Source organism: Phyllobates terribilis, unplaced genomic scaffold (genome assembly GCF_046119375.1).
Source record: "Phyllobates terribilis strain yellow unplaced genomic scaffold, ASM4611937v1 Scaffold_11__3_contigs__length_659146591, whole genome shotgun sequence".
NCBI classification, from domain to species: Eukaryota; Metazoa; Chordata; class Amphibia; order Anura; family Dendrobatidae; genus Phyllobates; species Phyllobates terribilis.
The window spans coordinates 216,929,553-216,947,041 of NW_027362771.1; the positions used below are offsets into that span (position 1 = coordinate 216,929,553).

The following is a 17,489-nucleotide window of genomic DNA, read 5'->3' on the forward strand; positions in this document are numbered from 1 at the left end:
ACCTCAGGAATAAGAGAGTGAAAGTTCTCCTTGTAGCGGGGGTCTAAAAGTGTCACCAACCAGTAGTGACTGTCACCCAACATTTTGACAACGCGAGCATCACGGTTAAGGCAGAGTAACATAAAGTCAGCCATGCGTGCCAGACTGGTAACAGGCAAGATTTCCATGTCCTCACCAAGATGATGACTGACCATGCTCTCCTCCTCCTCCCCCCTGTCCTCAGGCCACCCACGCTGAACTGATGGTATGACAGTTGTACAGGTACTACCGTCTACAGCGCATGATACCAGCTCCTGTTCTTCCTCCTCCTCTCCCTCAGTGCACGTTGGGATGAGATGAGGCTGGGCTGTGTGTAATCGCCCGCTATGGCTTCTTGATCCATCTCATCATACTCTGGCTGCAATGCCTCCTCTTTAATTCTCTGCAGAGAGCGTTGCAAAAGACAGACAAGTGGGATGCTGACGCCAATGATGGCGACATCGCCACTCACCATCTTGGTGGACTCCTCAAAGTTTGTCAGGATGGTACATATGTCAGACATCCAGGTCCACTCCTGAGGTCTTATGTGTGGAGTCTGAACTGAATACCGACGGCCTTGTTGATGCTGGTACTCCACAACTGCTCTCTTCTGCTCACAAATCCTTTGCAACATGTGGAGGGTAGAGTTCCAACGTGTGGGGACATCACACACCAGTCGGTGTGCCGGAAGCTGCAAACACTGCTGCAACACAGCAAGGGAGGCGTAAGCTGCAGCAGACTTCTGAAAATGAGCTGACAGGCGGCGTACTTTGACGAGCAGATCTGGCAACTCAGGGTACGATTTAAGAAACCGCTGTTAAGCACATGAGCCAGGCATGGTATGTGTCTGATCTCGCCTCGCCTCAGAGCCGCCACCAGGTTACGGCCATTGTCACACACGACCATGCCTGGATTTAGGTTCAGCAGTCTCAGCCAGAGATCTGCCTGCTCTTTCACAGCTGTCCACAACTCACAAGCAGTGTGAGGTGTATCACCTAAGCTTATGAGTTTCAGCCCAGCCTGTTGCCGCTTGGCTGAGGCAGTACTACAGCGCTTCCAGCTTGTAACTGATGTGGTGATATCTGAGATGGAGGCTGAACATGAGGAGGAGGAGGATGCGCAGGAGCTGTACACTGTGGGGGCAACTCTGACTGACATAGGGCCCGCAATCCTCGGTGTGGGGAGGATGTGTTCCGTCCCAAGGTCCGACTGGGTCCCAGCTTCCACTATGTTTACCCAGTGTACCGTCAGGGATTTGTACCGTCCCTGGCCACAAGCACTTGTCCACATGTCCGTTGTCAGGTGGATTCTCCCAGTAACTGCGTTGTTGAGGGCACGGCAGATATTTTGGGACACGTGCTTGTGTAGTGCAGGAATGGCACACCGGGCAAAATAGTGTCGGCTGGGGACCGAGTACCGAGGGACGGCCACAGCCATAAGGTTGCGGAAGGATTCCATCTCCACCAGACTAAAAGGCAGCATTTCCAACGCAAGCAGTCGTGAAATGTGCAAATTTAGGACTGTGGCCTGTGGGGCGTTGGCTGCGAATTTGCGCTTTCGTTCAAAGGTCTGGGATATGGACAATTGAACGCTGCGGTGGGACGTGGACTCTGCCTCCTTCCCCCTGTGCGCTGCTGGCCTCGCTCTGCGTGTCCTCCTGCCACGTTGAGTCAGTTTCTAGATCATCCACCACCTCCTCCTCTTCCACTTCCGCACCACAGTCCTCCTCCTCACTTTGTGGCAATTGTGTCTCGTCATCGTCCACCTCTTGTGACAAATTGCCAGTGTCGCCTTCCTGTGGCCGTGGCTGTTCAAATATTTGGCCATCGCTACATGGGATCTCCTCTTCCACCACTTCAAGCGGAGCAGGCGAGTGGCCCAAATATGGAAATGGACCAGTGAACAGCTCTTCAGAGTGTCCAACTGTGTGATCAGTTGCTGTCTGACGACACTCGGCATGGTGGGAGGAAGGAGCATCAGGGTGAGGAGGAGTATGTTGTCGAGACTCACGGCTACTAAGGCTTGATCGTGTGGAAGACAGACCGGAGGTGTTGGTGCCCAGGTGACTGGAAGTATTATCTGCTATACAATTTTTGGATCACTTCAAATTGTCTCCTTGTCATGGCCATACGGAATACTGGTGTGCTGTAGAGAATATCAGTACTCCAGTATTGCCCAATCTTTGGTTTTCTGACTTTGCCCATTTGCAGCACAATGCCCCAAAATGTCATGATATCTGTTGCATTTACAGGGGGCCATCTGGCGTATGATGATGTGGGATTTTGGGTGAAAAATTGATGGTCATAAAAAATTTGCCTGGGCCACAATAAGATTTATTATTTCATCGCTAAAAAAGAATTTGAAGAAGTAATTTCAGTGAAGCCTGTAACGTCAAATTTTATTCCACAGCTGCCGATGAAATCTAGAATAACAGGCTGATAATTTTCGGGGGGTGCAGATCATATGGGATCAATTGCTGTAGGGGTTGCCTGGGTCCTAGGGTGCCTTGCTGGGGGTTCTTCCTCACTAGATGAAGTGGAGGAGAAAGAGAAATAGAGGAATGTGGGATCTTCCTCACTGCCTGAATCCGTACCAGAGGCAGGGAAAGCAGATGCCTCCTCTGGCAAATAGCGTCTTCTTGATGAATCGGCCATTTTTATTTTATTCTTCAAAACACTGGGGATGTATGTGTAAGTGGTGCTTTTACATCTGTATTGTGTGGAAAAACAGACTGTCACTGCGACATACGTTCCCTAATGCACTACCTAAAAATTTACTGGACACTAACCTTTTTTTTTGCAAAACAAAAACGGACGTCAACAACACTGTCAACAATGTACGCTCCCATAATACTCGCTAAAAATGTACTCGATGCAAACAATTCTTTTTTGTGCAAAAGAAAAATGGACGTCACTGACACTGCAACGTAAGCTTCACTAATGCACTAGCAAAGAAATTAACCGGCGAGAACAATTTTTTTTTTATTCAAAAGAAAGAAGTTACCTCCCTACCTATAAAGCTACTCAGTACTATTTTTTTTTCCGTAAAACAAAATCGGACGTTGCTAACACTGTGACATTCGCTACTTTAATGAGAAAACAAATACTAAAAATCACATTGCCTGATTTGGAAAGAAATTTTTTTCAAATTTTGCTGGAAAATAAGTATTTGGTCAATTACAAAAGTTCATCTCAATACTTTGTTATATATCCTTTGTTGGCATATTGTTACACCTCTATCTGTACCTGCTCCAGTGATATCTCCCTTTGTAGCCAAGCTCACGCTCGGTCCAGCCAGGTATACTTACTAGAAGTGGCTTGAACCTGTGATGCCATCTAGCCAGGCAGAATGGGTGTGTGTGCTGTAACAAAGGAGAAGAAAAAAAGACTCTACATAACAATGAGCACACCTGGATATTAGTAAAATATAAATGTTTATTGAGGAACATAGACAACCAAGTAAAAACGTTTAAAACCATTCAATTCCATAGTACCAAACCCATAGGCATACAATATGCCAAATATTCTCACCAAAATTCTCGATCAATAATAGAAAATAAATATTAACAACGAGGGTCCCAATATTATTACAGTCACAATAATATCAAAGTAAACCCAATAACGACAAAGAATATACATGTGCAATAAAAGTCTCATTAATTACATCTTCCCTGACGAAGCTGTGCGTGTCACAGCGATACACTGATAAAAGCTTTTACATTTTTTTAGGGTTACATTTCTCAGCCATACAGTGCTATATGGTCTGGGAACATTTCTGTGAGCACGGTGGTTAGCACTGCAGCCTTGCAGCGCTGGGGTCCTGGGTTCAAATCTCACCAAGGACAACATCTGCAAGGAGTTTCTATGTTCTCCCCATGTTTGCCTGGGTTTCCTCCAGGTTCTCCGGTTTTCTCCCACACTCCAAAAGACATAGGGACAGTGCCGATAATGTCTGTTACTGTAAAGCGCTGTAGAATATGTTGGCACTATATAAATAAAAAGATTATTATTATTACGCGGTGTGGAAACATTTCTGTGATCTCTAAAACTGCAAAAAGGCTAATCATTTTTTTGGATTGAATTTGATTGTCATCTGGAGTAAACTTCAAAAAACCGCTTTGATTGCTGCAGGTGACCAATTTTTTTATTTTATTAAAAATAAACTTAATTTCAAGAAACCTAGCAATTACAAAATGCGTAAGGCATGCGGGAAAGTAGAACTGCTGATGTGTGACGCTAGTCACTAACTCACAAAGCGACTGTGAGGCGGATAGTCAGACGTTCCGAGGTCAATAGCAAGACAGCCTGTAGATACCAAGGGATAAGACCGATGCGCAACTCAGGTCACAGTCCAGGGTCAATATCAAGAAAGCCCTTAGATACCAAGGGAAAACACAGATGCGTAAGTCAGGTCACAGTCCAGGGTCAGGCAGCAGAAGATCACCACAACAGAATGAGGCAAACACTCACCAGGAACAAAAAACTACGTCTGGCAGTGAACAGGGGCTGTCAGCTCAGTTAAATAGCTTGGGCAATCTCCAGAACATGGAAGACCTGGAGACTGCCCAGGAAATCCCAGTCAAAGATTGGACTGCCAAGCTGTCAATCAAAGCACCGAGAGCCCAACTTGCCACTCAAAGGATTGGACAGCCAAGCAGTCCATCAAAACACAGCAAGAACCAGTTCAATAGGACAGCATAGCAATTCCACACAGAATGCTGGAATTGTGACATGATGATTGTGCATACAGATGCTGAGGACATGCAACTACGCCTGTTGCTGGAGCACAAGAAACATACCATCTATGAAATATAGGTTCCTGTCCCACTTTGCAAGGAGGCACGATACACCACTTCTGAAGCCAGAGCACCACCCAGTCTTCCACATGGTCTACTCTCACCAGGCTACAGTCTGGATCACGTAATCCTAACCCTGATCTTCCTTCCTCCCAACATGTTGAGTCACAGGAGACTAGTGATCCCACACTAGGACACTCCGAGGAGCTCTTTACAACATGATTTCTTGACTGTGTACCCTCAACCTGCATGCTCCAAGGGGGGCAGGAGGACATGCTGTTTAGTGATGCACAAACCTTAGGTCAGCCACGGCCACAAGAACATGATGGTGGGGAAAGTCAAATTTTGGATAAGGAGGAGAATAATTATGAGACTCAGTTGCCGCTAAGTGTTGTTGTTGTTAAGTCACAAAGTAAGAAGACCAGGGTGTGGTGGTGGATGACGAAGTCACCGAGCATACCTAGGAAGCTGGTGTGGCACCCCTTTGGGTCCAGTTGCCACAGAGGTACTGCACCTCACACTCAGAGGTGTGGTACCCCACTCCCATGTAAGGAAGGAACACTACCCCGGACCCACACACCTGCATCCAGCACTACACCACTCCAACACTTGGTCACGGCTGAGCCCTGTTCCTTGCTGGAGGGGGGGGGGCCAAAGGAGAGGGAGCCATGTAGTGGGTGTGGGTGGAGGAAGCAGCAAAGAGGAGAAACCTAGCAGAGGGTATATGAAGGGGAACCTTCCAGAAGGAGTTCAGTTCAGTCAGGGCTGTAAGCCCAGGAGGAAAGTCCTGCTAGTGACAGTTCCAGACAGGAGGGCGCCCAGAGTAAAGGGCCCAGAAGAAGGAAGAAGAGACACAGGGGGTCTCAGGGGCATGGGAGCGTCTCTCCGTGGGACCCGCATCCACCTGACCGCCGTCGAGTGGAGGGACCAGGCCGCAGAAGGGGACCAGCCCCAGACTAGTGGAGAACAACCAGGCTCAGCTAGCCAACCGGAAGTCGCAGCATTTTCAAGGTGTTGCAGCCGAAATCCACAATTACATCGCCGAAAAAGGTGGCCACATAGGGTCCAGGGGACTGAGAGTAAGTTACCCGACAAGGCCCGAAGCCACTGGCTTGGGACACTGATTGTGAGGCGCAGGGCAGGAGGGTGAGAGTCAGCGCAGGGAGATGGCCAGAGAGGCACAGAAGAAGGGAATCCCAACTAAGCGTACCTGAACTGCCTGGGAGTTGGCTGGACCCTTTCCTTGGAGAACACAGGACGACGTGGGCGGTTATAACCAGCTGCAGCGGTAACTGGAACTGCCTAAGAACTGTGAGTAAAGCCTGAAGACTGCACCCCACTTTGTTCTTGATTTATTGCTGCGCTGCACTACACTGTCCCTGCCAACAACATCTACCTCATCAAGTCCTATATACTTCTTACAGCAAGGAAAGTGAAAAACCTGCACCACCTGCAAGCAGCTGCAATAGTCAGTGCAAAGCTGAACATGTACAATGCAGACACCTAAATCGGACTTGGTGACATTTCAGGTGCAAAAGATCATTAAAAAGTTTAAACAGTCCAAAATAACCATAAAAAAGAAAAATGAGCTGCACTCACCAGTCCTTAAAAGCAGTATTTTTATTCCATGAGGATAAAAAGTCCGGCAAGCAGGGAGAGCGGGGAAGAAAAAAGCAGACAATAGCTGTTTCGCGTGAAGACGCTTCTACAGGTCTGTGTTACACACAAAACATGACATCACATCCTTTATACGCAAATTAAACAAAAACACACGATCACAAAAATAAAAAAACACAAATCAGAACAGAATCATAAAAACAGAAAAATCCAGACGATCATTTAAGCCCAATGGACCATTAGCATTCAAGAGAATGATCCATTTAGTTTCGATTTGAAGCAGCAGCTTATTCAGATTGCCGCCTCTACTGGGAAAATGAAGCTGTTCTAAGCCAAATATCTTGTTGCATTGGAAGAGCCACCACCCGACAATTTGAAATGAGGCATCCAGAAGGATCAGTTCTGTAGATTACGCAGAAATAGTCCTAGTTTGAGGGATTTCTGTGGTGAGAGTAGAGATCTCAGAAGGAGATTTAGAGAAAGGGGATACCCGCAGATAATGCCCCGTCTCATGCTGCACATAACACATCTGCATCTCTGGCTGCTATGGGCATAAAAGGGGACAAACTTATGGTGTGGCCCCCATGCTCCCCTGACCTCAACCCCATTGAGAACCTCTGGAGCATCATCAAAAGGAGTGTCTATGATGGCGGGAGGCAGTTCACATCTAAGCAACAGCTCTGGGAGGGTATTCTGTCCTCATGCAAAACAATTGAAGCAGAAACCATTCAAAACCTGACAAATTCAATAGACGAGAGAGTTCAGAAGCTCCTTTCGAACAAGGGGTCCTATGTGCAAATGTAACATCACCTAGAATAAAGTTTTGAGTTGAAAACTGTTTGATTTCAGTTTGTAATAACCTGCTAATGCTTATAATTTCAAAAATGACCATTTTTTTGTTCTTTAGTAAAATGAAAAGGTTGAAAACTCTGCTGTGCATAATAATTTGGAACATGCATTTTGAGTGCAGTTTGAGTTTTTTATTTTTTTAAAAATATACTGTTATCATAGGCAGTTTGTACAAAAACCTTTCAATTGTACTCTAATAGTTATTTGACTGGAAAATTACAATGACTGCAATTCATATAGGTAATTTGGGAAAATCTGAGAAAATATTATTTGCATAATAATTTGGAACACAGTGTAATGAGCATTTTAGTGCTCGCACATCTCTAGTTCTAATCTTGACTGAACTTGTGACACTGACTTTTGTGACACTTTTTTTGTTCTGAAATCCTCCTGACTCTGACCCCAGCTAGCCTGACTTCTGATTTCACTGAACACCTATCTGACCTCGGCTGTAACCCTGACTAAATTGGACCCTGTAGTAAGTGCAGATCCCTTTATGGTGGTTAAAGTGTGAAGGCTGGGGTTCCTCGGGGCTCTGTTAACTGGAATGGCTTGAGCCAAGTCTGTGCGAGGTAGCCTTTTTGGCTGACGGTTTCTGACAGACTTTAGATACAGTATATGAACAAAAGAATTTAGAAACACCCCTTAGTATTTCTAAACATTAAGTCATGCAGTCTGCCGCTACAGACATTTGTGAAAGAATGGGTCATAATAAAGAGTTCACTGAATTCAAGCATGGTCCTGTAATAGGATGACACCATTTTAACAAGTCATTTCATGAAATTTCTTCCCTAACATATATTTCACAATAAACTTTGAGTCATATTATTGAAAAGTTAATAAAAAAGAGTTGAATCAATTGGTGTGTTATACCCCTACATGAAATGTGCAGTGCAGATTATCTGCAACTATCACCGGGTATCCCAAACCACCATGGAAAAGGGTTCAGTACCAGAGAAACTCAATTTATATAAAAATAAAGTACTCAAGAACCAATATATAAAATGTAGAATATTTTATTAAATACAAAGAATTAAGAAACTAAAACACATAACATTAAAAGTTACAGTGGGAAACCACAAGGTGGCAGCAAAAGCCCATAATAGTGAAAGCAAGAGAAGGGAAGTAAAGTTTGTAGTGTAGCAGGGAACATAAGTCAAGGGAAGAAACCTAGTTTCTAATATAGTAAACTGACATACAGGACAATCTGTTGTCCTTGCACAAAAGTATAAACTAAACAATCATAAAAGGATCATACATTACCTATTACTGGGCAGTGGTACCAGCCCCTATACACGTTTCGGAGTAAGCCTTCTTCTGGGGTTGGTATCACACCAGTAAGAGCAGGTATTTAAACTCTTAGATGACCAATCACCACAAGGAACACATAGTAAGCATAAAATCAGACCAGTCAAATCGCTCAGTGCAATCCACGATGTGTAAACATGGCTGGAACTACATATGTAAATCTTTAAAATGGTGACTACTTGGTTTGGGGAGGATCTTCAGACAACAGGCTTACTAATGGGAGTATATAAACATCTAGGTGGCCAATCAACAAAGAGAAGGGGCGTGTTTCAAAATGAGCACACATTGATGATCAGTCCTCCATATTTGCACATCAAGGAGAAGTTCAGAGGCTTTTAACGGATCACCATCAGGTAATGTGCATGTCGCGCTGCCGCAAGGAAAAGGGGCGCATCCCACGAATGCGTCAAGGCCAGCGGCACTACCACGGGACCCAAGACCCGCCCACGCCAGCACAGGCCTGGTCACGTGATCGGACCGCCAGCACGGCTGATACATCCAGGGATACCCCCATCCCTGGACAATAATAATACAATAAATAATAAATAAATAATAATAATAATACACATGTATATAAAAATATATGATAAGAAAGTGCATAAACATTGCACATATATGTCCACATGTAGAAACAATGCACATACACATACAGTACAGACCAAAAGTTTGGACAAATCTTCTCATTTAAAGATTTTTCTGTATTTTCATGACTATGAAAATTGTACATTCACATTGAAGGCATCAAAACTATGAATTAACACATGTGGAATTATATACTTAACAAAAAAGTGTGAAACAACTGAAAATATGTCTTATATTCTAGGTTCTTCAAAGTAGCCTCCTTTTGCTTTGATGACTGCTTTGCACACTCTTGGCATTCTCTTGATGAGCTTCAATAGGTAGTCACCGGAAATGGTTTTCACTTCACAGGTGTGCCCTGTCAGGTTTAAATGAGAAGGTGGGTCCAAACTTTTGGTCTGTACTGTATGTACATAAAAAATAAATAACATGCCGAACATATACACAAGATGCATACAGTGTGAATAGTGCATAAAAAGTGCACAGTACAGATCCATGAACTATATAAGTGAAACCATATCTACATGCACATATACATATGTACATAACAAAAGTAACATGCCGAACACATATACCAAATGCATAAAGTGTAAATAGTGCATAAAAAGTGCACAGTGCAAATCCCTAAACTATTTAAGTGATGCCCTATCTACATCAGGAATATATCTATAACATATATGGTGCAAGTAAAGTGCACCATGCAGTACAAGCATATACTAAGACATAAAAGTGCACAGTGCAAATCCCTAAACTATTTAAGTGATTCCATATCTACATCAGGAATATATATGTAACATATGTGGTGCGTATCAAGTGCCCCATGCAATACAAACATATACTAAACCATAAAAAGTGCACAGTGCAAATCCCTGAAGTATTTGAGTGATACCATATCTACATCAAGAATGTATATGTAATATAAATGGTGCGTATAGAGTGCACCATAGAATACAAGCATATACTAAGACAAGTGCTATAAAAAAAGGGGAAATGTCTATATAGACTAGGATATATGGTGCAAAGATCAGAAAAAATGGTCAAGTGTGTATGAATCTGACTCTAATACCGTTGGAACACATATAAACAGATATAAGCCGTAGACATGCACCATCCCACTACAATACCATTGAAATGCATATTCACAGGTATAAAAAGAAGACATGCATCATGATAGTAGATGACCAAGATACATATTATTATATGTATTACCCTTATATATTGATATACTACATACCTTCACGGGTATTTGCTATATGTTTTTAAGTATGTTTTAACTGGAGTGTGTTCCTAATAAAATTTCTCTATAATTTTTCAATCCGTGCGGTTTGATTTTTATTGCTCATCAAGAATACTTAATGCCTAGCATATGTACCCCTTGTTCTCTTCAAAGTTTCCAGTCTCTCTTTGGGAGGTTACTGGCAGAGTATTCTTTTATTAAATATGTGGATCTAGAATTTTTTGTCTGTTATCTAGATGACCAAGATACAACACATGAAGACTTCTCATCCCCAAACAAAATTTATGTCATATATGAGTTCCAAAGATAACAATTGTGTAAGTGCTTGGGATATCGAATCCGGATGTATGTTTCATCTCGTATCTCTGATTCCTTATAGTGTCCCTGTAAAGTTACCTGCTCAAACAAAACAAATAAAATTAATAAATAATTCAAAACTGAGACAGACATATAAAAGGTGTGATAAAAATGAAGCAGATGAAATCAGAGGAATAGAATGAAGCTAATTAATTCATTCAAGCCGTGTGGTTGCATGAATTTCAGGGTCCAGATCCATTTGGTTTCTAGTTATGCAAGAGGACGACTGACTCTACCTCCATGTACCCCTAACACAACACCGTCAATTCCCCTCACTTTGAACCCTTTAGGATCGCATTGATGATGTACCTTAAATTGTCTAGGAAGAGTTCGAAGTTGATCAACATTTGTCTCTTCCTTGGCGGCAATTATATCCCGTACATGTTCTCTTACTCTTGTTTTCAATGCTCTAGTTGTCAATCCGACAAACATTTTGGAGCAAGGACAGATCACACAATATACATCTGCTTTTGTAGAGCATGTGATTGTCTGTGTGATTTTAAATTCTTTACTACCATCAGAAGAATAGAATGTGGTGGCACGCTCGATGTTTGGGCATGCAACACATTTCCCACATACTTTTATTGTAATGACTCTGCACGAGAGAATCACCTAGGTTTTTGCTACGCCTTGCTGTAATGCTGGGTTTATGTGATAAATACAATTTCATAGTTTGATCTGCCAGGAGAATGGGTCAATATTTCGCAATACATTCCCTCATCAGATCCCATTGGGAATGATATTTGGTAATTAATCTTACCTTTCTATCTGTAACCCCCAAACGTGTAGTATGGATAAGTTCCTGTCGATTATGTTTCCGTGCTCTACTGTATGCTTGTTTGATTGATCTGTTACTGTATCCTCGTTCACAAAATCTATTCTTGAGCTCCTTTGTTTTTTCTTCGAAATCTGTACCAGAAGAGCAAATATGACGAATATGTAAAAATTGTCCAGTGGGTATGGATTTTATAACTTGTTTAGGGTGGGCAGACTTAGCATGTAAGACCGAGTTCACAGAGGTTTCTTTTCTATATAGATCCGTTTGTAAGAAACCATCCTGGTCACGTTTAACGGTGACATCAAGGAAGTAAATTTTTTCACATCTAAACTTGTAAGTTAGCCGTATATTGAGATGGTTAGCATTAAGTTGTTGGAAAAAAAGAGGTAAGGTCTTGTAGACTTCCCAGCCAGAACATAAACACATCGTCAATGTACCGTGCCCAAAAATGACATGGTCCATTGACGCGTGCCGGTCTGACAGGAATAGGTCCCTCTCCCACAGCCCCAGGAACAGGTTGGCATAGGAGGGCACAAAGGCTGCCCCCACGGCTATCCCCTGGATCTGCAGGTAGAGGGACCCACCAAAAAAGAAAAAAAATTATGTTGTAAAGCAAATTCAAGTAGTTCAACAATGAACTTAACTTCCATAGAAGTCATCTGTGTCATAGACAGGTAATAAGATATTGCTTTCAATCCATCTTGGTGTCGGATGCTGGTGTATAATGCTTCCACATCACATGTTACCAAGATGGCATCATCATCTACACGCAATGAGTCAATTTTTTGTAAAAAATCCCCGGTGTCACGAATGTAAGATGGTAGAGCTTCTACCAAAGGTTTTAGTTGAATATCAATGTATTTAGACACATTTTCCACGAAGTTACCCACACCGGATACAATTGGTCTGCCTGGTGGTACCCTACAGTCTTTATGTACCTTAGGTAACAAATATAATGTTGATAATTTAGGTTCTGTCATTATGAGTGTGTTGTGGAATTGTTTAGAAATGACGTTATCCTCATATGCCAGAGCAATAATGTTCTTCAATGCTTCACTAAATGCCAGTAGTGGATTAAAGGTAAGTTTGCGGTAACATTGTTTGTCTCTTAGTTGGTGATAGGCTTCCACCTCATACATATGACAAGGCCAAATCACAATATTTCCACCCAGGTATATAAATTACATCCTGAAGCTATGCATAAAGAGCTCACTAAATTCAAGCATGGTCCTGTATTAGGATGACACCATTTTAACAAGTCATTTCATGAAATTTCTTCCCTAACATATATTTCACAATAAACTTTGAGTCATATTATTGAAAAGTGTACAATTTAGGAACTACAGGAACTTAGCCACAAAGTGACAGACCATGCAAAGCAGGGATGTCAAACTGAAACACACAAAAGGCCAAAATTATAAATTTGTGTCAAGTCATGGGCCAACGAGTATACAGTATAATGGGTCCAACATAGTCCTCCATACATAATAATGGCCCCACATAGTCCTCCATACAGAATAATGGGCCCCACATAGTTCTCCATACAGAATAATGGGCCCCACATAGAGGTGGTTGTCTGGTGTCGCCAGACAAATAATATAACCCTGCGGGCCAAATTCGACCCAAGGGCCAGAGTTTGACATGTATGATGTAAAGCTATAGAGAGTTGTCACCGAGTGCTGAAGTGCCTTGTGCATAATTTGCCAATACTCTGATGACTTCGTAACTACACAGATCCAGACCCCTTCTGGCATTAAAGATGTTATCCAGCCCCAACATCCAAATTTTATTTTTTAAACTTTTAAACTAACCTATGCTGTATTGTAATATAAAATACCATTATACATTTTGTTTTTTGCTTCTATATTCCGTTCCTCCTGAATTTCACTTCATTCCCTACACTCAGTTTCTTTACATTTGGCTCTACCAGACCAGGCAGCTTACTGCCAGATGCATACTTTTTTCTAAGCTCACAGCCAGAAGCAGCCTCTCCCCTTGCCTAAATGTCCAAGTCCGCCCACTGCCCACCCACTACACACTCATTGGCTGCTAGTATCCGCCCTGGGATTAACCTCCTTGATCCCAGCATTGGAAGTGACAGAGCAGGGACCTTGCTCCTCTCATCTATATCCAGCACCGGTAATACAATCCACATCATATCCACAGTAGTGACAGAGCCCCACATGTCCCCCACATTACCCCTAACATAGGAATACTGTGAAGTGAAAAGTCTATAGTCATGTGTGTATATATATATATATCTACATACAATGGGGAAAATAAGTATTTGATACACTGCGAATTTTGCAAGTTTTCCCACCTACAAAGAATAGAGTGGTCTGTAATTTATATTGTAGGTACACTTTAACTGTGAGAGATAGAATCTAAAAATAAAAACTAGAAAATCACATTGTATGATTTTTACATAATTATTTGCATTTTATTGCATTAAATAAATATTTGATACAATAGAAAAATAGAACTTAATATTTGGTACAGAAACCTTTGTTTGCAATTACAGAGGTCAGTCATTTCCTGTAGTTCTTGACCAAGTTTCAACACATTGCAGCAGGAATTTTGTCTCACTCCTCCATACAGACCTTCTCCAGATCTTTCAGGTTTCGGGACTGTCACTGGACAACATTGAGTTTCAGCTCCATCCAAAGATTTTCTATTGGGTTCACGTCTGGAGACTAGCTAGGCCACTCCAGGACCTTGAAATGCTTTCTATGGAGCCACACCTTAGTTGCCCTGGCTGTGTGTTTCTCGTCATTGTCATGCTGGAAAACCCAGCCACGACCCATCTTCAATACTCTAAGGGAAGGAAGTTGTTAGCCAAAATCTCACGATACATGACCCCATACATCCTCCCCTCAGTATGGTGCAGTCGTCTTGTCCACCTTTGAAGAAAAGCACCCCCAAAGTATGATGTTTCCCCCACTATGCTTCAAGATTGGGACAGTGTTCTTGGGGTAGAACTGGTATGACCACATGACCTTGTCCCATGCTTTCTCTGGATCATCCAGATGGTCATTGGCAAACTTCAAACAGGCCTGGACATGTACTGGCGTGGCCTGAATATACCGATACCCCATATGAGGGGGGAAAACTACTGTTTGGGTGCAAGCCAGGGCATCTGAAAGAAACACCCCATAAGTAACCCCATTTTGGAAACTAGACTTCCCAGAATTTTACAATGTTGAACTGTGAAAATGAAAAAATGTGATTTCTCTCACAAAAATTTGGTTTTAACCCCAAATTTTTCCATTTTCACAAGGATATCAGGAGAAAATGGACCCCAAAAATTGTTGTGCAAGTTCTCTGATAGAATGGTCTGCGGGCGTCATGTCACGATTGGAGAGCCCCTGATGTGCCTAAACAGCGGAAACCCCCCACAAGTGACCCTATAATGGAATTGATCTATTTTTTCCTGGAATGTGAATTTTATAATGTGGTAGCATACTTACGTTGTGTAGAGTGCATCAGGTTGGCATACATAAGTTGTGTAGAGTACACCAATCTGGCATATGTGAATTGTGTAGAGTTTATTAGGTTGGCATACGTGAGTAGTGTAGAGTGCATCAGGTTGCCATTTGTGAGGTTAGGAAGAGAGCATCAGGTTGGTGGCATCCTTTCCCTCACTATCAGTGTTGGAGGCAAGGAAGGCATATGCCTCCTCGGCTGAATACCGTGATTGTGAGGTCTGTGTGTGTACCAAATTTTATTCAGGTGTGTACATGTGAGTGTTTGGTAAAAACTTTTTTATTTAGAAGAAAAGAATCTAGAAAGAAAAAGATAAAAATATTTAGTAAAATAAAATACAAACTTACTGAATGCATGTCAGTAAAAGAAAAATTGCAACTGGAAGTTCCTATTTCTAAGGGACTCTTTGACCTGTCTTAAAATATAAAGAAGTGCAAAAAACAAGGTGTGCTGCCCTCTATGATGTTCATGACAGAGTTTCAACAGTTGAATATATTTGGGTTTTTAAAAAACATATTGGTCCCAATTCATCAAGACCAGTGTTGTTCACGACAATCTTGAGAAGGTGTGCTGGAGTCAGATGCTCCCGATTCATGAAAAGGAGTGCAGGACGAGTGGTATTCACTTCCGTGTGCACCTTGCCACAAATCCTACTCAAGTCCCTGCTGGATTAAGAGTTGTGGTGTAGCAAACTCTGTCACTCAGCTGCCTCTATTCCAGTGGAGTTGGGAAAAACTGACGTGAAGACGCCAGAAGTTGCAACGTTTAAGCCAAACTCTGACTTGTGCCTAAATTTTGTGACTTTTCAAAGCTTTTATCCCAGAATTCTGCGTGAAAGCTTTGATGAATCAGGCTAATTCGGTCCACTTGTGAAATAATTAAATATCAGAAACTGTGTGCCACGGTAAAATGATTACTATTATGAGAACCCATTATCGGTCTTCCACTGACAGCATTACTTCTAAAATACTTTACTATGAGGGGAGTAAAAGGTTCTGTACCTGTTCTTGCACTTCGTGGGGGAATTACTTGTAATATTCAGAGTCTTGCTCAGTAAAAGTAAACAAGTCGTTGTTTAGCAGGCTGACCACCGTTTTTTGCTGGTTCCATAATTATGTTTTAATCTTTAATTCCTTCTTCCAACACTGCAGGTTATTTCTGTATTTCCATTGTAATGCTATCAATAATGGAAAACAGCTGCCTTCTTGTCCACACAGCTCAACAAATAACTCATTTGTCTCTATCATGGAGACATAATAGGATCACAGCCATCTGTGCACAAGTGGACAGTGTTTGCTCGGAGGTACATTAGGGCATTGCTGGAGGTGACTTATTCCAGGCACCAGGCTTACGTTAGTGGCCCGTCTCCAGGCAACCGCAGGATCTTATCATTCTCATTTTGTAATAGTCTTATCTATTTGATTATTTGACATTTTCTATAGATTATGGATCCTTTAGTAACTCCCACTTTTCTGCAACCCAGATCAAAAATCTGCCCTTTGTGTATCTTACTTGTTTTGTGCAATTATTCATTTTTTATTTTTGCACTTGGATGATGCCCGTTCACATTAGATGTAAGTTTTCTAAACCTGCCTACTTCAGATGGAGCTACCTGTCTATCTAATACATATATGGGTGTTCAGATTCTCCATAAGCAACAGAGAAAATAAGGACAAAGCATTCGATTTCAACATGCCCGTCATCCCTTGGGAAATAGTCTGCTTCCAGGGATGTCAGGCATGCTTTATATGTGTATGAAGAGGGGGGATATGAGATTAGCTATTATTAGCAAATACAAGACTTCCAAAGGGTATAAGGTCATCTCCAAAGACCTTGGTATCCCAGTTTCAACAGTGAGCAATGTCATTAAGAAGTTTGCCAAGCGTGGAACCGTCAAGAACCTCCCAGGACGTGGGGGAAAGAGGAAAATTGAGAAGTGATGTCTTCGAAGTTTGCTGTGAATGGTGGAAAAAGCACCACGTTAAACATTCAAAGACCTGAAGGCCAACCTGGAACAGTTTGGGGTCATGGTTTCAACAAGTACCACACACCGCACACTAAACTAAGCAGAGCTTTATGGGCGAAGGCAATGGAAGAAACCATAACTGAAGAAAAGACATAAAAAGGAACGACTGATCTTTGCCAAAGAGTACCTTAACAAACCACAATCCTTCTGGGAAAACGTTCCGTGGACAGATGAAAAAAAATAGAGCTTTTTGGCAATGCAAAGCAACAGTTTGTTTACAGGCAGCGCAATGAAGCTCATAAGGGAAAGAACACCTTATCAACAGTTAAGCATGGTGGAGGATCCATAATGCTGTGGGGTTGCTTTGCTGCGTCTGGTACTGGAGGCCTTGACCGTATTACAGGAGTCATGAAATCAGAGAATTACCAAGAGATTTTAGAGCGAAATGTCCTAACGAGAGTAAGAAAACTTGATTTGAGTCGAAGATCATGTGTCCTCCAGC

At 42.3% G+C, this 17,489-nt stretch overlaps 1 long non-coding RNA gene across 1 annotated transcript; it reads right to left on the reverse strand.

Moving 5' to 3' along the window:
• Positions 1 to 3,507: 3,507 nt before the first annotated feature.
• LOC141165071 (uncharacterized) lies at positions 3,508 to 11,664 on the reverse strand. The gene is made up of 3 exons (XR_012251046.1): positions 11,521 to 11,664; positions 8,543 to 10,799; positions 3,508 to 4,003 (listed from the first exon to the last, which is right to left on the reverse strand). It is a non-coding gene; the product is annotated as an uncharacterized lncRNA (long non-coding RNA).
• Between the last annotated feature and the right edge of the window lie 5,825 nt (positions 11,665 to 17,489).